General features: G+C 39.9%; 1 protein-coding gene across 4 annotated transcripts in view; it reads right to left on the minus strand.

Annotated features, from left to right (window-relative positions):
- Positions 1-13,336, minus strand: part of P4HA1 (prolyl 4-hydroxylase subunit alpha 1) — an 83,807-nt gene extending 70,471 nt beyond the window's left edge. For 3 of the 4 annotated variants that reach the window (XM_080642116.1, XM_080642113.1, XM_080642115.1), the window contains exon 1: positions 13,107-13,307. The gene's annotated coding sequence lies outside the window, so the exon portion shown is untranslated. Of the gene's footprint in view, positions 1-13,106 lie in introns of all 4 variants that reach the window. The other variant, XM_080642114.1, reaches the window with a different exon arrangement.
- Positions 13,337-20,682: the final 7,346 nt, after the last annotated feature.

Consider the following 20,682-nt stretch of genomic DNA (forward strand, 5'->3'; position numbering starts at 1 on the left):
GGACTGGTGAATATAATAGAATCAGGGACATAGAAAGGGAATGGACTGATAATTCTCATGGGGAAGGGGGTGTGTGGGGTGCGGGAAGAGATTGGACAAAAATCTTACACCTATGGATGAAGACAGTGGCGGGGGGTAAGGGCATGGGGTGGGGTGGGTAATAAGGTGGAGGGGAGCTATGGGGGGAAAAAAGAGGAACACCTGTAATAATCTGAACAATAAAGATTTATTAAAATAAAAAGAAAAAAATAGTAAGACATAAATGTCTCCTGTTTTAATGCTCAAACAAGCTTGAAATACAATTGAAATGGGTTTAAGAGGTTGCAATCTCCTTTAAAAGATAAATCACAGCTCCCTGAGAAGACAAACAGGAAAGAGAAATAGAGAAGGAAGAGAGGAAGAAAGCCAAAGAAGAGTCCAAGATAAAAAGATAAATTTATACTGGAATAAAATTTAGTATGAAACAGTATGGACCAGTGGTCACCAACCTTTCGTACCTCACAGACCACCAGTGGTGCACGGACCACCAGTTGGCGACCGCTGGTATGGATAATATTTAGTTCTCAGCTGAACAGTAAGTTCATGGGTATTTATTATCTAATTTTTATAACATACATGCATATTACATATAACGTTTGGTATACATGAATATTATGTTTTTAAAACTGTTAGGGGGAAGAAGATATGGAAAAAAATATTCCTGGGAAACATATTCTCAGGTGGGCCTGGATAAAAATAAATTACAAAGTGTATTATTAATCCAAATCTTTCCTAGAGTCTTTCTTCCAAGAAAGTCTAGTCCCCATACACTCAAAGGTCAATAAACCTGGGAACAGATTTTAAAACAGTTCTATTACATTGTAAATATTTACAACTTTGAGTTGTCAGAATTCATTGAATTGTACAAGTTATTCAATGAATTACTAGAACAGCATCTAGCAAATAATTCTATTAGCCTTTCAGTCTAACATTTTTCTTCCAAGAAAAACATTACAACATTTCTAAAAGTTTTCTTTCCCAAACAAATCATTCAAAAATTAATAAAGCAGACTAAAGAATGCTTGATATTCTAATCTAAACTTTCTCTGACACTAAAAATTTTCCACAAGGCTCCTTCCAACTCTTAACATACCTCCCACAACTGTTCCAACCCTGCTTTTAGAGGACTCCAACTTTAAGTTTGTTTTTCCTACAGATAGCCCATATTCAACTGTTGGTCTTCCTGACATCTATGTTAGACTTTAATCTTTTTGACAGTTTTTATGACCAATGCAAAAAAAAAACAAAACACAACATAATTCAGGCTTTTAAATCAGACCAATACAATGTGGTATACCAGTATATCAAAAAATGTGGCATGTCTCTTTCATATAAGCAGGATGGATTTTCCAAGACTACTAAGAGTGATTACTAGTTATATTCCTGTTCTTCCCAATAATCCCTCTGCAAATTGCCATTTGTTTTAACTTAATTCCATGAATTCCAGTCATATTTCTGATCCCAAAGAGAGTGAGTTAACATCTTTAGTACTTACAATCTGATGGACAAGTGCTTTAATGGTATGACCAACTTTTCTATCAAAAACTCAGAAATCATGCTAGCTTCTTTCCCACAGCTTTCTGTACTTGAGCAGTGAACCCAGTCATAGGCATAATCCCAAAAGAACAGCATTTTAAGCTTCGGTTAGAAAGAAGCTTTAAATCAAGATATTGTCCTTAACTGAAAGTGCTGCACAGGCTGTATTTTGGAGGTTCCTCCAAAGTTCAAAACTTCCCCTTCCTTTCCTGTCAGAAAAAACCTGAAGATAACTTCAAAAATACCTCTGCTTTTTACCATATAACAGCCCTACTCCCTTCCTTATGAAACATGCCCCTTTCTACCATTTTTACTGCCCCATTCCACCTTTAATTCATCCCTATAATTTCAACAGTCATTTTATATAGCAAATTTCCCCTTACCAAATAGCTAGTCAAAGTTCTTTACCAGAAATTCTGAAAATGAAACTGAGAAAAAAAATGGCACTCTCTCTCTCTGAATGCCTGAACTATATAAATAAAGCTCAGGAGAAGTTAGGGACCAAGTTTTGACATATAGGTCAAAAAGTGAACAAAGCATATATGAAAAGATTAAAAATGAAGCCGATATGCAGAGAGGAAGACAGACGAGAGACAGAAGAAAGCATTGTGATGTTCCTGTTACTCTTGAAGTCTAATCACACTCCTGACCTCTGGTTGCTGAGACAACTCCCTATCCCCACAATCCTATCTAATAAAGAGGGAATATGCTAATTGACCATCACTCCATCACAAAGATGGCTGCACCCACAGCTGAAGCCAAGTTACCTTAAGGAGCCTTAACGAGCATCAGCAGGAACCTGAGGTTACGCCCTCCCCGCCCCATGGGGGCTTGACAGGGGACCTCAGGCTGCATCCCCCACCTGGCAGGGCTTGACAGGGGACCTCAGGCCTTGCACCCCCCCCACCTCCCCCCCCCCCCCCCGTCCTGGTGCTGGGCTAGGGGACCTCAGGCTGCTCCCCCGCCCCAGCACCGGGCCAGGGGACCTCAGGCCATGCACCCCATCAGGTGGGGCTTGACAGGGGACTTCAAGCCACGCCCCCCACCCCGGAACCAGGCCGGGGAACCTCAGGCTGCACCCCCTGCCCCAGCACCAGGCCAGGGGACCTGAGGCTGCACCCCCCTGCCTGGCGGGGCTTGACAGGGGACCTCAGGCCATGCCCCCCACCCAGCAGGGCTTGACAAGGGATCTCAGGTCATGTCCCCCACCTGGCGGGGTTGGACAGGGGACCTCAAGGCACGCCCCCTGCCTTGGTCTGGGCTGGGGGATCTCAGGCCACGCCCCCCATCCTGGTGCTGGGCCAGGGGACCTGAGGCTACTTCCCCTGCCCAGCGGAGCTTGACAAGGGTGGGACTGGCCAGATCTGGATCTAGCCCAATGGGGCGGGGGCTGGCCGGGTCTGGGTCTCACGTGATTTTGAGGCGCATATGGGTGGGCGGGGACCTGACTCTGGGTCCCGTGGTGCGCCCCAGACTCTAACAGGAGGAAGGTTTTCATATACATTTTACTAATTTTCTTTCATCTCTGACACTTCTATTATAAAGGGCAAATAGCAATATTAAATTATTTCCTCTAATTAATCCCCTTTTAATGTGCATGATTTCATGCACCGGGCCACTAGTATTTAAATAAATTCCACCAGGTGCTAATATGAGTTAGGTTTCTGTTTAACCCAGAGCCCTAATTAATATAGTTTCTTTCATCAACCCTGTAGTTAAAATTTCAACTGCAAAATAAAGACTTATGTTTTTATTTCTCCCTCTTCCCTATCACCAGAAAGCAGTATTATTTTTCAATGATATTTTAATTCTTTTTGCTTAATTGTTGAGAGCCAAAAAATGCTACTTCTTCTATACCACAGATACAGAGTTTAAGAATAAATGTGGGCCAGGCTGGAGTGGCTCAGTGGTTGAGCATCGACCTATGAACCAGGAGGTCACGGTTTGATTTCAGGTCAGGGCACAGGATGCAGGCTCGATCCCCAGTGTGGGGCATGCAGGAGGAAGCCAATCAATGATTCTCTCTCATCATTGTTTCTATCTCTCTCTCTCCGTCTTCTTTCCTCTCTGAAATCAATAAAAATATATTTTTTAAAAAGAATAAATGTGATTTTAATCTATTTTTTAAAGATTTAAATTGAAATTTGAATTCACAATTGAAGTTAAAACTCAATATTTAAAGTTTTTGTTTCAACTAAGGAAGTCAAGCTCCCCTACACCAGAAACGTTTTACAAATAAATGTTGGCTGATGGGGAAGATTTGAGAAAGAAATTAATCTTATTATTAAAATGGTGCCATTCTTCGCTGACTTTTAAACTATATAATATACATCTCCACTATTTTGAACACTTTAAAAATATGTTTTTATTTATTTTAAAGAAAGAGAGGAAGAGTGGGAGAGAGAGAGAGAAACATCAATGATGAAAGAGAATCATTGATCAGCTGCCTCCTACACGCTCCCTACTTTTTAAATACTTAACTAGTGTTTTGATAGTCACGTTATGAAATTCAGTTGCAGATCGAGCCCGAAACCCAGGCATGTGCCCTGACCAGGAATCAAACTAGAGACTTCTTAGTGCATGGGTCAACAATGATCAACTATTTCAAAACTTTAGTTAGAAATGCACCCATTTGGTCAGTCTCTTCCATGTTTCTATGTCTCTGGATCTGTTTTGTTCATCAGTTTATTTTGTTCATTCGATTCCACATATAACTGAGATCCTATGATACTTGTCTTTCTCTGACTGGCTTACTTCACTCAGCATAATACTCTCCAGGTGCCTCCATGGTGTCTCAAAGGCTCCACATTGGCCAACTGTATTAGATTGAAAAGCTTATCACTGAGAATCAGGCCCAGGACCTAAAGACCAGCACCACCAGCCAGCATCATCAACCACGGACCACCACCAGCATCCACCACTCTGTGCTTGGGATTGCGGATCACACAGGACCACAAGTAGCCTCTTGCATCAGCTTAAAATAATCTTTTGCTCAGCCCGCCCTGTAGGAACTGATAAATTGAGTGAGGTTTCCATTCTCCTGCAGCCTTAGTGAAAAGGGTGGCTGTCTCTCCTTGGTTCAGTGTTAGAATAAAGAGCTGGTGCTCACTCAGAGTAATGGTGCGTGTTATTGTGTCTCCTCTCCACCCCACCCCTCTTTAGTAGCTCATCACCACTTATACAGAGCATCTCCAGACTTTGTTTCTTAGTCCTCAACAATAAACAGAATTGCCTCCCTGAAAGAAAGGAAGAAAGGAAGAAAGGAAGGGAGGAAGAAATGCATTCCCCAATGTAGGGAAAAGGTCAGGATTATTGTTCCCAGGATAGAGAATACAAAAAAAAATTACCATAAGTGTTATCAAGAACCCCAAATTAGTAAGATTCATCAGGAATGTCCACCTTTATTAGATGGTCCCTCTAATGGGAAGCATAATAAGCATGAAGGTAAGGTTATCAAAATATGAGGTCCAATCTGACCACCAGCAAGTAACAAAAAAACAAAAAAAGCTGTAATTTAGAAGTGCCTAGGATGATACCTGGCACACAGAAGACACTTAAGAAATGTTATTTCTGGATGTGGGGCAAGAGCTGAATAGCTGGACTTGTTGCCAAGAGCATCTTAAGGCACGTTGGGAAAGAAAAGGCTTGGAGAATGGCGGGAAGCCCACACAACCTCAAACCTGGGCTAAGTGAGAAGAAACAAGTAGCCCAGTCTATTAGCAGACAAGTCAGGCTCTTTATCATTTAGGAATTCACGTGGGAAAAGAGAGTGGACAGAGGCAGTGGAAGGGAAGAAGGAAAACAAGTAAAAGTAAATTGTACATGCTTTCCTTGTTCCTTAAATGTTGGTATTTCCAAATGTTAACATATATATTTCTCATTTTAAGAAAGAATTTGCAGTATCTTCTCTTGGTTGTATTAATGAAACTGTATTTCATAACATGACTATCAAAACACTGGTTAAGTATTTAAAAAGCAGTAATATAAAAAGCAGCAATCCTTCAGAGATTTAAACTTGTAAAACTAGGTTTGTTTTCTAATTTGGAGACTGCTAAATATACATATGGGAAGTTTTAAAGCCTGATTTCTAAGTTTAAAGAACATATATAGATATATACGTAAAAACTTTAAAACTATATACAGCAATCAAAAGAACTCCAAAAATATTAACAATGTCTGAGAAATGTCACTTCTCTTCACTCAACTTCTGCCTTTTCTTTAATAAACATATTGTTAATAGACTATTTCTATAAATAAACAAATGAGCTAAAAAACAAAGTCAAAGTAGCACTAAAGTGAACAGACAAATTCGAATCATGGACAGAGTTCGCAAAATCCAAATGATTAACTCCACAGCTCTACTAGTTGGCATAATACCACCACCAGTCCCTTTTGCTCCAAAACAAATTTCATCTATTTTGATTTAAAAAGAAGTCCTGATAAGAGAACTTCAGTGTCTTCATCACCCTTAGGGCACAAGTGAAAAGTAAAATTTTGTACAATATATATTTTAGATTTTTTTAAGCTTCAGTAAGGAATATGAGGTGAAGGCCAACTATTCCCAAAGTAGAGTTTTCAATAAAACATCATTAAAGACTGAATTTTTAAAGCAAGTTATACTACTTAAAAAAATAATCATTTAAAAAAGTGGCATTCCCTTTAGAAAAGAATGTTTTTATACAAATAATAACCAATCACAGAAAGCAATAAAAAGTTACCTCATTTGTAATACCAATAAATACATTAATTACCTGAGAATACACTTAAGAAAATTTAAATTGACCCTAAAATGTTTAACTCAAAATGGATTAAAGACTACTTTGAAGTTTAAAACTATAAACCTCTTAGGGGGAAAAAGGTATAAACCCTCATAACCTTGATTAGGCAACTGGATATAATACCCAGGCAAGTTTCTTAGATATGACACCTATGGCGTAAATTTAAAACTTTTGTCCTTCAAGAAAAGTAAAAGTCAATCCACAGAAGATGGAAAAAATATGCAAATCACATTTCTATTAGACCTTTAGGATCTGGAATATATACAGAATTCTTAGAACAATAAAAATAATAAAAATAATCCATTTTTTAAATAGGAAAAGGATTTTTTTATTTACTTATTTTTCAGAAAGAGAGGAAAGGAGAGAGAAATATCAATTTGTTGTTCCACTTATTTATGCATTCATTGATTGGTTCTTGTATGTGCCCTGACTAGGGATCGACAATGCTCTAAGCAACTGAACTACCCAGCCAGGGCTTAAATGGGAAAAGGATTTGAAGAGACATTTCTCCAAAGAAGATATATAAAAGGCCAATAAATGCATGAAAAAACACTCAACATCATTTTATGGAACTGCAAATCAATACCACAAAGGATATCACTTCACAGCCCCTAGGTAACTGTAGTGAGGGGGGAAAAAGTTGATGAGGATGTGGAGAAACTGAAACACTCATACACTGCTGGTAGGAATGTAAAATGGTATAGCTACTTTGGAAAAGTTTTTCAGTTCCTCAAAAAAGTTAAACATAGCCCTAGCTGGTTTGGCTCAGTAGATGGAGCATTGGCCTGCGGACTGAAGGGTCCCAGGTTCCATTCCGGTCAAAGGCACATGCCTGGGTTGCAGGCTCGATCCCCAGTAGGGGGCATGCAGAAGGCAGACGAAAAATGATCCTCTCTCATCATTGATGTTTCTATCTCTCTCTCCCTCTCCCTTCCTCCGTGAAATCAATAAAAATATTTTTTTTAATTAAACATGGAGTTACCATATGACTCCACAATTCCACTCCTAGATTTATACCTGAAAGAAATTAAAACTCATGTCCATACAAATATTTATACATGAATGTTCATAGAAGTATTCATAATAGTCAAAAAGATGAAAACAACCCAAATGTCCATCAGTTGATGAATGGATAAACAAAATATGCTATATCCATACAATGGAATATTATGCAGTGGTATACATGCCACAACACAAATGAACTACTAAAACATTTTGCTAAGTGAAAAAATCTACAGAGATAAAAAGTTGATTAGTGGCTGCCTAGGGGAGGGGGACAGGAGTAATTGCTAATGAATATGGGTTTTCTTTTTGGAGTGATAAAAATGTTCTAAAATTGATTGTTGTGATGGTCCCACAGCCCTGAGCGTGTATTAAAAGCCATTGAATTGTACACTTTAAAAGGTCAATTGTATAGTATGTGAATTATATATCAATATAGATGTTTAAAAAAAATCAACATACATTCTCATTTCACTGGGTCAATACTTAGGAATAGGAATGCTGAGTTGTATAGTACCTGTAAGTTTGTTTACCTTTATAAAGAACTGCCTAATGTTTTTCTAAAGTCACAATACCACTTGCATTGCCATCAGCAATGGAAGACGTACCAATTGCTTCACATTCTCATCAGCATTTGATATTGTCATTTTTCCTTTTTTCTTTCATTTTTTTAATTTATTGATTTTCTCACTAGGTATACAGTGGTATCTCACTCTGGTTTTAATTTGCAATTCCAAAATTACTAATGATGTTTAATATCTTTGGGTGTGTTTATTTGCTGTCCATACACCTTGTTTGGTAGTTTGTACTTACATCTTTTGACAAATTTTTAACTAGGCTGTTTACCAATAATTAAATTTTCTGAGTTCTTTTTGTTGTTGTTGTTAATCCTCACCCGATGATATTTTTCCATTGATCTTTTAGAAAGGGGAATACAGAAACATCGATTGAGAGAAACACATCGATTGGTTGCCTCCTGCACACGCCCTGACCAGGGCGCAGGCTGGGGAGGAGCCTGCAACCAAGGTACATGCTCTTGACCAGAATTAAACCTGGGAGCCTTTAGTCCACAGGCCAATGCTCTATCCACTGAGCTAAACCAGCTAGGGCCTGAGTTCTTTCTATAATACTAGAGGCCCAATGCACGAAATTCGTGCAAGAGTAGGCCTTCCTTCCCCCAGCTGCCAGCACCGGCTTCCTTCTAGCACCCGGGACCTGGGCTTCCCTCAGCCCCAGCTTCATCCAGAAGGTCTTCTGGTCTAATTAGCATATTACACTTTTATTATTATAGATTAAGTCCTTTGTCAGATATGTGAAAGAGGAATATTTACTATCAATGTGCAGCTGGACTTTCATTCTCATACACTGTTTCCAACACCAGAAGTTGTTAATTTGGCTGAAGTTGAATTTATCAATTTATTCATTTATAGATAATGCTTTTGGTGTCATATCTAAGAAATCTTTGCCTGACCCAAGGTGAAAAAGATTCTGTTGATATTTTCTTCAAGATATTTTATAGCTTTCGGTCTTACCTTGAGGTCTATGAATTATTTTGAACTAGTTTTTGCATAAAGTGTGAAGTATTTTTTGCATTGAGGCTACAATATAGGAAAAGATGCTACTTTATGTTTGAGTACTGATTGCTCTGAAATCCTGTTTCCCTCCCTCTTTTGACCCACATCTGGGTGAAGCAATAAGAAAGTTCAGCCATTCATTCCCTCTGTGTTGGTGGGAAGTTACACACATGGGAACTATCAAACAGGTCCCTCCTCTGAGCCACAATAAAAACTAAAACCAGCCACCCCGCTTCACTCTTGCTTCATTCTGGACAAAACCTAAGCCCTTGTCCTTGAAGAATCCTTTTGCACTTTATTCTGCAAGTAAACTTTATTTCATATTTCATATCCATTGGTGCTTTTAATAAATTCCTAGGCGGGGGGCTGACTAGTGTCTAATAGGGGATACTAGGTGCCCAAATAAAACAGAGATTTGTTTGTATGAGTATCCAGTTATTCCATACTATCCTTTCTGTACTGAACTGCCTTTATACCTTTGCCAAAGACAAATTGACTATTTTTGTGTGGATTCTTACTTTGTTCCATTAATCTGTATGTTTATCTTTTCTCCAATACCACGCTGTCTTGAGTACTGGCAGCTATACATTAAGTTGAAATCAGGTAGTGTGTTTTCCAACTTTGTTCTTTTTCAAAACTGTTCTGCCTTTACTACTTCCTTTTTATTATATCAATTTTAGATTCAGCTTGTCAGTTTCTATAAGAAATCCTACTGAGATTTGGACTGGAACTGTATTGAATCTATAGATCAGTTGGAGAAGAAAGGAAATCTCAACAAGAATGAGTCTTCCAATCCATGAATATGATATACATCTCCATTTATGTAGGTACTCTTTGGTTTCGTTCATTGGTATTTTAAAATTTTCAGTATACAAATCTTGGACATATTTTTCAATACTTAAATATTTTATGGTTTTTGGTGCTATTGCAGTGGTACTTTTAAATTGTAATTTTCCATTGTTCTTGCTAGTATAAAGAAATACAGTTGAGCCCGGCCAGCATGGCTCAGTGGTTGAGCGCCAACCTATGAACCAGGAAGTCATGGCTCAATCCCGGTCAGGGCACATGCACAATATTTCCATGCCACATATGCATTTTTGTTGTTGTTGTTAAATCCTCACCCAAGGATATTTTTTCCATTAATTTTTTTAAATGTTTATAATAAAAACCCAAGCTAATATTTTTAAATATGTTTTTAATGATTTTTAGAGAGAGAGGGAGGGAGAGGGATAGAGAAATAGAAACCCATGAGAAGTATCATCGATCAGCTGCCTCCTGCCCACCCCCTACTGGGGATCATGCGCACCAACTGTGTAGGTGCCCTGACTGGGAATCGAACCAGGGACCTCTTGGTTCCTGGGTCGATGCTCAATCATTGAACCACACCATCCTGGCTTTTTTATAGAAAGTAGAAGAGAGGAAAGAAGGGAGGAGAATAAGGGGTGGGGGGAGGAGAGGAAGATAGGGGAAGAGAGAGAAGAAACATCAATTTGAGAGAGATACATCAATTGATTGCCTCCCGCATGCACCTGGGCCAGGGATCAAACCTGCAACCCAGGTACATGCCCTTGACCAGGAATCAAACTCAAGACCCTTCTGTGCTTGGGTTGACATGCTAACCACTAAACCACACTGGCCAGGGCTGTACTTGAATTTTTTGACCCAGGGTTCACACCTATTAGATTCTCAATGGATTCATGATCTCAAAAGAAGTTGAAAATTGCTATGTATTTCACAGGGTACACTTTTCAAATCTAAAAGGAGTAATTAAATAAAATCGGTGGGGGCTTGCCCAAGGTGGGAATGGCTGGGGGTGGGGGGGGGGGAGTAGTCAATTGGGGAAAAAGGAGACTTATGTAAACCTTTAGACAAAAAAAAATAATTAAAAAATAAAAATGAAAGGAGTAATTATATCCCCGTTTATTATTAATTGCTAAGTAAAATCAGACTTTCCATTCACAGAAATGAAGGTTCAGAAGCTTAATGACTACATCCCTGGAATAAAAGCAGGAGTTTGAACTTAATTGCCCTATGAAAGATACTGCTTGTCAGTATACAACTCACTGCATTTTTAGAAAAGGTTAACATCTCCTTACCAAAAATCCAAGCTTCACCTGCAACAACCTGGACTACCTAGCTGATATAAACTTTCTTTTTTTAATAGTCTTTTGCACTGCCTAAATAATTATTATTCTGCAATAATTAAAAGTTATATACAATCTGTCATCTATTTTACTACCTTAGTTACTAAGACACAAAATGGCTATTGTAACTATATGCCTGCCAAAGCCCTGGCTTTTGGTACTTCAAAATAAAATTCATTTTAAGGTCAAAGGAAATAGCATTAGCCATCTAAAAAAAAGACAAAGTAGTCCTTTTTTCCAGTTAGTCTATGTTAAATTTATAAGAAACATTTGCCATCAGCTATTTAAATGTTCCAAAGCAAAAAAAAAGACATAACTTTTAAAGGTAAATGATAACACCTATGTTTCCCACAGAACAAATATTTAAAGTTCATATTTAAGATTCTAAAGTTACATTCAGGCTAAAACCAAAGTTAAAGAAAAATCATGAAGTGTCTATTTAAATTTCAAATCAAAGCTAAACATATTCAAGATTGTCCACTTTCAGCTTCTTGAATATTTTCTGCTAAGGTATCCACTTTCTCCATAGAAACTTGATCAGAAAAATCCCTTTGAAATGTTTTATAAATTAAATTCCAGTGTTCCTGCTATTCGGAATGAATATTTCATTTGGTTATTTTAGGAAAAGACTAGCCTCATTCATAAACTACGTCTAAACCTAAAAGGGGAAATATGTTTCCTTCCAGAACCTTAAAAAAAAAAGCCAAAAAGTTGATGAAAGAACACTGCTGCCACGTCTTTTCCCCTCCCCCACTCACGTAGTGGCTATTTCATCCTTTAGCGTGCATTCCTGGGGAAAGTCGGAGCCACAGCTCTCAGAGAAACCAGAAACAGTTAAGTTTAAGCTGGCAAGCCCGCCAGCCTTTTAGATCAATTCCTAAAAGGAGAACTAGCTTCTTACTCATCTCTTTCTAAAGCAAACAGTGCAAAAACTCCAAGTCTTCTCCACTCTACCCCGACGCAAAAGATGGTTTAGGGTCTAAAAACGGAATTGTATTTATTTATTGTTTTTACTTATTTATATTTTTGTTTGTTTGTTTTTCCCCATCACCATTTATCCCTTCTGTATCCTTTTCCACCGCCCCCCGCCCCCGGCAAAAAAGAAAAATAAACAAAACACCGTATTGTAATTAATACATTCCATTATTTCGGAAAATAGTCTCATATTTACGGTACCATTCTTTCTCCCCCTTAAGACATAGATCTGGGGGCCACGAATGTACCCTAACTCAAAGATCTCACACAACCATGGAATACGGGTGGACTTTAAAAGCAGCTAACTCTGCTGAGAGACAGGGAAGGGGGAGAAGCTCACGCGCCTTTAAAAAAATCTCGGTAAAAATTAGGAAGGGATAAGCCACGCTTCCCCGACGACGGGCTGCTCTGACAGCCGACTTCCTCAACCAAAAGGTCGGGAACTCGCCGCCCGGGGCCACGTCTAGCTGCTCCAGCAGCCCCAGCTGTGAGCAACCCAGGAGAGAAGCCTGAACTTCTGTCCAGACCCGAAGATTTTTCGAAAGGGTAAAAATGCCGGGAGAGCTGCAGCTCTGAGCTTTAAAATCCGCTCTCCATTGCCACATGCGAAACATCTGCTGCCCTGGAGGCCAGAAACCCACGCCCCGCACGCGCGTCCCCATCAGCTTCGCTGGGAGGGCCAGGTATGAGAGGAGCTCGGGAAAATCAACAGGGTGATTCCTCCCGGGGAAGAAACATTCAAGAAAGTTCTGGTCCTCGGGGCGGGGACAGAGGCTGCCGCAGCCCGAACGGCCGGGGGCGCTCACCCGGTAGGAGGTGAGAAGGGGCGCACAGACGGCGGCAGAGGGGCCTCTGGGCCGGCCAGGGGTCGCGAGGCGCAGGGCGAGGGGCAGAGCCTCCAGAGAAGATACTGAGGCTGCAGCGGAAAACTGGAGGACCCCCACCCTCCAAACCATCCCACCGGAGGGGGCAGGGGCCGGACCACGAGGACCGTGGAGAAGGACCACGGCTGCCGAAGGGCCTCGGCCTCAGTCTCCAAGGCCCGGGGAGCGTCTCACCTGGGAAGTGGGGCGGGAGCGCGTTCTTCAGTGCCCTGTTGCCTGCACCCGGGCGGGCTACCTACTCCGTCCCTCTGCCCGCTGGCGGCGCGACTGGGCAGCAGAGGGAGCCAGTAAGCCTTTTATAACCCCGGGCCGCGCCGGCAGCGCTGGAGAGGAGGCGACCGCAGCCTCTACGTGAGCCCGATCACACCAGCGTCCGCCGACCGCGCAGGCGCCACTGGCCGCCCGCCCCCGCCCTGCCCCGCCCACTCCCGTGGCCCACGCCCGCATTCCCCACGAGCTCGTGGAATCTGCGGCCGGGAGGTGGGCCCGGCGGACGGGCCGGGACGCAACGCGCCTGCGCAAGGTTCTCGCCACGCCACAGTCACCGTGGTTACCTCGAACGTGCCCACCTCCTTTTCATCAGGTTCTTTAGCGCCTTAATTTCAGCATCAGCCTCTGAAGGATGAAGCCACCTGGAAGGAGATATCTTAAACATGAGAAGAGGAACATAGTAGCGTAGAAGAAGCAGCAGAAAGCGAGCTTCCGGTGGATCCTGGGTATCTCAGCTGTCTTGGCCCTGAGCCTTTTTGCTTTACTAACCTCCCTCTTTCACCTCTACTGTCGTGCAAATCTCTCTTCGCCTTTATATTTTATCAGTAGGTAATGGACTCTGTGCTCCAGAAACAGATTATTTTATTATTTTTTAATTAAATCTTTATTGTTGAAAGTATTACATATGTCCCCTTTTTTCCCTCATTGAACCCTTGTAGCCCGCCCCCACCGCCTGCCCGGGCCTTCACCACCCTATTATCTGTGTTCTTGGGTTATGCATATATGCATACAAGTTCTTTGATCTCTTCCCACCCACCCAACCTCCCCCACCTTCCCTCTGAGGTTACGCTGTCTGTTCTGTGCTTCTATGTCTCTGAATCTATTTTGTTCATCAGTTTATTTTATCCATTAGATTCCACATAGGAGTGAGATCATGTGATACTTGTCTTTCTCTGGCTTATTTCTCTTAGCGTAATACTCTCCAGGAACCTCCATGCTGAGACAGATATTTACTTTTTTTGTTCAATTCCTGGCCTAGTCCCCTACAACGTTGGGCATTAACCCCTCTGTATCCCAGTTTCCTCATCTATGAGGGTAGATACTTCATAGGATTATTGTGAGAATTAAATGATAATGTGTGTAAAGCACTTAGCACAAGCCTAGCACACAGAAAGGACTTGGTAAATAGATTGTGTTGTTGTAGCACAGCATGTCAAACTGTGGACCCACGCATTGAGGCCCACAACAAATATTTTTGCAGCCCAGCCAATGTAATAGTATGTAAGAAACATTTTAATAAAAATTTCGTAACTTAATTTTTACAATATCCTGTTATACATAATTATTAATAATGAACTACAACGTTCACTTAATGACTGATGACTATAATCGTGTTGCATTCATTTCCCTTATGCGCCTTACGTGCAGGCACACCATTTCCCTCCACTAATACTGGCAGCGAATATCTTAGCAGCCGATGGCCACGTCATTAGTCTTATACTGACTTGTTTGGTGTGCGCAGCAGGAAATATTTCGCTTTCGGAGAACAAGAAAAATAGGTTTAATTGTGTTACGCTTATTAATTAGTGCACTTATTCAGTGGTAAGTTAATGTTCAAGAAAAAAATTTAATTTTATTAAAATGTTCTATTATTTTATGTTAACGATTACTCATTTATTTCAGCCCTTTGTATTCAGCTTGTCTCTATCGAAATAAACCTACGTTTCTATGAAAATTGAAGCTTTTGTTTTTTTGCGGCCCACATAAACTTAACCTTGTTTATTTGGCACGTGTTAGCCTTTGGAGTTTGACATGCTTGTTGTAGCATATAAGGCACCCAATGTTGTCTTAGTCTTAGTCAAGCATTTGCCTTGGTCATTATGTTGCTAAAAGAAGAAAGCTTTACTCTCAGGAAGCATACCATGGAGATAATCTTTCCCTTGTCAGTGAAAGGGAAGAATGACTTCTCTAAGACTTATTCTTTAAAAATTGCTTCTAAACTTTTCCATTGTTGCTAAAAAGCATAGTAATTAAACATTAACATTTGACTCTTCCCTAGGAAGTGGGGTCAATTATACAGATGCAGAAATAGAGGGAGGGTCCTTTGGGAGCCCTAGGCAGTAGATACTGTAGTGCCCCCCTTACCTGGGATTTCGCTTTCTGCAGTTTCAATGGTTTCTGCAGTCGTGGTCTGAAAATATTAAATGGAAAATTCCAGAAATAAACAATTCATAAAGTTTAAATTGCACGCTTCTGGATACCATAATGAAATCTGGAGCCATCCTGCTCCATCCCTCCCAGGTCATGAATCATCCTTTGTCCAGCTTATCTTCAAGGGATACCCTTCCCGCCCATTAGTCACTGTGTAGCCCTCTGGGTTATCAGATCCGCTGTCACAGTATCACAGTACTTATGCTCAAGTAAACTTTTTTTCTTAATGGCCCCAAAGCACAAGAGTAGTGAGGCTGGCAATCCGGATATGCCAAAGAGAAGCTGCAAAGAGCTTCCCTTAAGTCAGTGGTCAGCAAACTCATTAGTCAACAGAGTGGCAAACCGCAGCTCGTGAGCCGCATGTGGCTCGCGAGCCGCATGTGGCTCGCGAGTCGCAGTTTGCCGACCACTGCCTTAAGTGATGAGGTGAAAGTTCTCCACTTAATAAGGAAAGAAAGAAAATCATATTTTGAGATTGCTAAGAGTGAATCTTCTATCTGTGAAATTGTAAAAAAGGGAAAAAGAAATTCATGCTAATTTTGCTGTTGCACCTCAAACTGCAGAAGTTACAGCCACAGTGTGTGACAAGTGCTTAGTTAAGATGAAAAAGGCATTAAATTTGTGGGTGGAAGATGTGAACAGAAAACCTTGTGTTCCAATTGACAGCAACATGTTGCAACAGATAACATTGAGCCTCAGCAAGGGATCCCCTGAAATGAGTGACCATATTAACATAACTTATATTTCAGTACACTGTTATAATTATCCTATTTTATTATTAGTTTTAATATCTTACTGTGTCTAATTTATAAACTGAACTTTATCTCAGTATGTATGTATTGAGACAAAACATAGTATATATGGGGTTTGTCGCTCTCTGTGGTTTCAGGTATCCACTGGAGATTTTGGAACGCATCCCCCATGTATAAGGGGGAACTACTGTATAGTGATGTTTAAATCAGCTGTTCTCAAAGCATGGTTGGGAGCCCCTAGGGTCAAAATTATCTCATATTAAGACTTTACTTTCCTTTTACACTGTAATTAAAGTACAGGGGGGTTTTCCAGAGAGAACGTGTTCTGTGCAACAGGTTGAATGCAGAAGCAGATATGAAAATTAGGCCAGATATTAAAGAGGTTTGCAGAAATGTAAAATAATGCCACTCTTCTCACTAAACTCTTTTTGCTTTGGAAAATATAGTTATTTTTCATTTTAAAATGTTATTTATGTTAACATGTAACAGATTTATTATTGTTTTAAATGAATTAATAAAAAGTATTTTACGTTTGTTTTGTCTCCTGATATAGTAAATGTTGATAGATATGAGCCACATAAAAGCTTTTGGGAGTCCTGAATACCTTTTTTTTTTAATATATTTTCATTGATTTCAGAGAGGAAGGGAGAGGGAGAGAGAGATAGAAACATCAATGATGAGAGAGAATCATTGATCAGCTGCCTCCTTCACGTCCCCAACTGGGGATCGAGCCTGTAACCCAGGCATGTGCCCTTTATCAGAATCGAACCCAGGACCCTTCAGTCCGCAGGCTGACACTCTATCCACTGAGCCAAACCACTAGGGCCTCAATACCTTTTAGGAGTGTGAAATGGTCATAAGACCAAAGTGTTTGAGAACCATTAGTCTAAACAAAGAGCAGTGAACCAGCCCCTTGACATAGGAGGCCAAGATTTGCTAGAAAATCTTTGCCTCAAATAGTTGTAACCAACTTATCCACTGGCCCTATACAGAGCTGACTGATGAAAATTGACAATTTACCCTGTAAATAAAATAGCTCCAAACCTTGAGGCAGATTTCCTGTGAAGCTAAGAAAGCTCCAGGGGCCTTTGTTTGCACTACTAGACTAAATGTTACCTTGTAGTTAGAAGCTGTGAGGATTAGGCAATTGTGGCATATTGAGTGCAAAGAGATAAAGGGTAGTATATGACAGTGGTCGGCAAACTCATTAGTCAACAGAGCGGCAAACCACTGCACTAGCCCTTCCCAAGGCCCAGAGAGGCCCCAGCAATGTGTAAACATTTTAACTGCAATCTTGAGACTGCTAATTCCTTCTTCATGGATTTCCCCTCTGCCAGGCTTCTTCTTGTCTAGTGGTGTTGGAGTGGTTAGAAGGCATTTAAAAAATTTAGCTGAAAGGAAGTTGAATTAGAATACATTTGGTATGAGTTTATTGGGATATATTTTTGTAATTTATAGTCACTTCCATGTATAGTTACGACATTGCCAGCTGTCCCAGTATAGGAGTGGCATCCAAGAATACTTCTACCATTCATTGTGCTGACCCACCCAGCATTGTAAAACAAAGGTGAAGGGCCAGACGTGTATAGCTATTTTAAGGTGTCCCATGTTCTAGCATCAAAAATATATGGGTAGTGGAGGAGAAGCAAAGTTAAAAAGGTAGGGAGCCTGAAGCTAATCTATGGAAAATTCTTCCAATTATTGGATGTGAGAAATTTAAAGATTTAGTACTTATGAATGCTTAGTCAAGAAAAGGAAATATTTTTGTCAGAATTTAATGAGGACATCCACAACAAACTAGTTCATCATCTTAAAGAAAACTGAGGTGTGGCTCAGTGGTTGAACATCATCCTATGAACCAGGAGGTCACGTTGGGATTCCCAGTCAGGGCACTTGCCTGGGTGGCAGGCTCCATCCCCTTTATAGGGCATACAAGAGGCAGCCAATCAATAATTCTCTCTCATCATTGATGTTTCTAACTCTCTCCCTTCCTCTCTGAAATCAATAAAAAAATAAAATCAACAAAAAGACTGTGTCAAACAAGCATAGTTTTCCTACACATAGAAAATAATAAAAATAGATCTTATTTCACATTTTAAATGATGTTTATTTCTTTGCCATTGAGCACCTGTTTGGTTAACAAAAAGGGAAGCCAAAATTGAAGACTCTTATTGAAGGTGCTGTTGACCAAATTGCATTCACACATATGAAACAGTTAAAAATCATTGAAGAGCATGGATAGCTTTTAATTGTGAGGATTATAAAATACTACAGAGCTTTACTTGAGAGTTAGGAGCATGAAGTTGATTTTTATGAATAGGTGATAGTGGGTAGGTTTTGTTAGCTGGGGATAAAGATGATGGAAACAATATTTTAGAAATATTATGCTATGTGAATTAGAAAAAGAAAGTAGAGTCTAGGCTAGAAATCCAAGATTCATTGACTAAATATTTATAGACACCTAGTTACTGCATCCTAGACACTGCCTACTGGGCTATGAAAGATCAAATTTTAATTAATCTATGTTTTTAAGGAGTTTATAATGTTATGGATAGAGTTAAAACCTGCACTTGTGGCTATTGGAATACTGTACATTCATCCAATGAATATTTGTATGCCTATATGAGCCAGACTATGCTAAGTGCTGGGTATATGATTCCTGCTGTCATAGAATTTAAGAGTCCTTTGAAGAAAACCAGCAATACACTAAATAAGTAACTAAGTAATTAAATAAAAAATAAATATCAATGTGTAATTAAAAAATAAAAAGCTATGAAAAAGAATAATAGGAAGACATAATTTAGATATAGATATATATTTAAAAGCATATGACCTCATATTGTGACTTCAAATTCATAGAGCAGGACATACTAGTTACATAAAAATTGTGCACTTGGAAAACTGGTGGAATAGTGTTATCAACAACCAAAATAAGGAAGGTGAGAAAGTGAGCCAAATATGTAGAGAAGCTGCAGATTTGAATCTTACTGGATTTGAAATGACAGGAGCCATCATAGGCTTCAATCAATAATCAGTTTAATATTAAGCAGATTTCCATATTCCAATAGAAAATTATATAAAGGCTAAAATTCTGACTATTTACAGTTCTAACTTAAAATTGATATGTGATTTCTTTAGATTTCATCCTCCTCAACTTGAGTTAACCACAGTTAACTTCATGTATTTTTCTGCTGTTAGTTGGCAGGGAAGGCTACCTGTGATATTTATTAGTGTTGTTCACCAAATATTTCTAGGGCTTTTCTCTTCCCACACCGAAAGGTCTGTTCTTTTCCACCTTCTTTGAAATTAGTTGTGGCCAACTAACTTGCTTTGGCCAATGAAAGTGACATGTTTGAAGATCAAATTGTGTTTCACCATGTTCCCTCCCCATTGTTGTAGTTAACCATGAAAGCTTGTACCACGTCTTCATTAGTCCAGGCCTCTGAGTTCCTACAGTGAACAGAACCCCAAACTCTGCACTGCCTTGACAATCTCCACTGGGTGTGTAGCCTGACTAAAAAATAAACTTCTGTTATGCTAACTCATTAAAACTTAAGAGTTGTTTATAACTATAGCATTACCTCATCTATATTAACTTATATACTGCCTGAACAAAGAAACTCAAACTTTTCCTTTATAAAACCTATTACCAGAATTGTATTTATTGATTATATTGTGTACCTAGAATGGCCATTGTGGGTTGGCTACCTGGTAGTATTCATGTCTCCCTTCTCCAATCTTAGTAAGACTTTCCAAATTGCCCAGCCTTTCAGTTTAGGTTTGACTTCTATCTCTGCTTAGGGTGCAGAAAACTGCAAAAAAAATTTGCTCCCAACCTTACAATGAGAAAAAAAGCCAGATAATCTACAAAATCGTAAAATCTCTTGAGCATATCAGACTGCTGAGGTTGAAAGACAGGTAACCTGAGATCCAAGGAGAAATAGGATATCCATTTGAGATCATTAACAGAGTAAGAAAAAACTAAAAATTTTAACAAATTGGTAAAGGCCATTGTAGGTTAGCATGTCAGCTGGGAACCTCAGACACAAGGGGAGATTGTACTCATAAGTTCTTCCCACAATCTTAGTGGTGCTCAGATACATGATTATGGGCAGGGCAGGAGACCATGAAGAATCCCTCAATGGTGCAAGGATAGAGATAATTGGTAGCTGCTAAGAATTGAACATGAAGCCTCCTCCCACTCTTTTTTCTACCTTTTTAAAAAATATGTTTTTATTGATTTCAGAGAGGAAGGGAGAAGGAGAGAGAGAGAGAAAAACATCAATGATGAGAGAGAATCATCGATTGGCTGCCTCCTGCACGCCACACCTTGGGGATCGAGCTTGCAACCCGGGCATGTGCCCCTGACTGAAATTGAACCCGGGACTCCTCCAGTCCACAGGCCGACGCTCTATCCACTGAGCCAAACCAGCCAGGGCTTCTTTTTCCTATCTTATAAAGCAAAGCCCTAAGCCTCTGGAGAAGATGCAGCAAACTCTCTGGCCCCCGAGGCACAGGTAAAGATCTCTTGTAAATGGGGGAAATATAGAGGAAAAGGCCTCTATCCTTGGGGAAGA

The sequence above is a fragment of the Plecotus auritus genome (assembly GCF_963455305.1).
Source record: "Plecotus auritus genome assembly, chromosome: 9".
In the NCBI taxonomy this organism is placed as follows: domain Eukaryota; kingdom Metazoa; phylum Chordata; class Mammalia; order Chiroptera; family Vespertilionidae; genus Plecotus; species Plecotus auritus.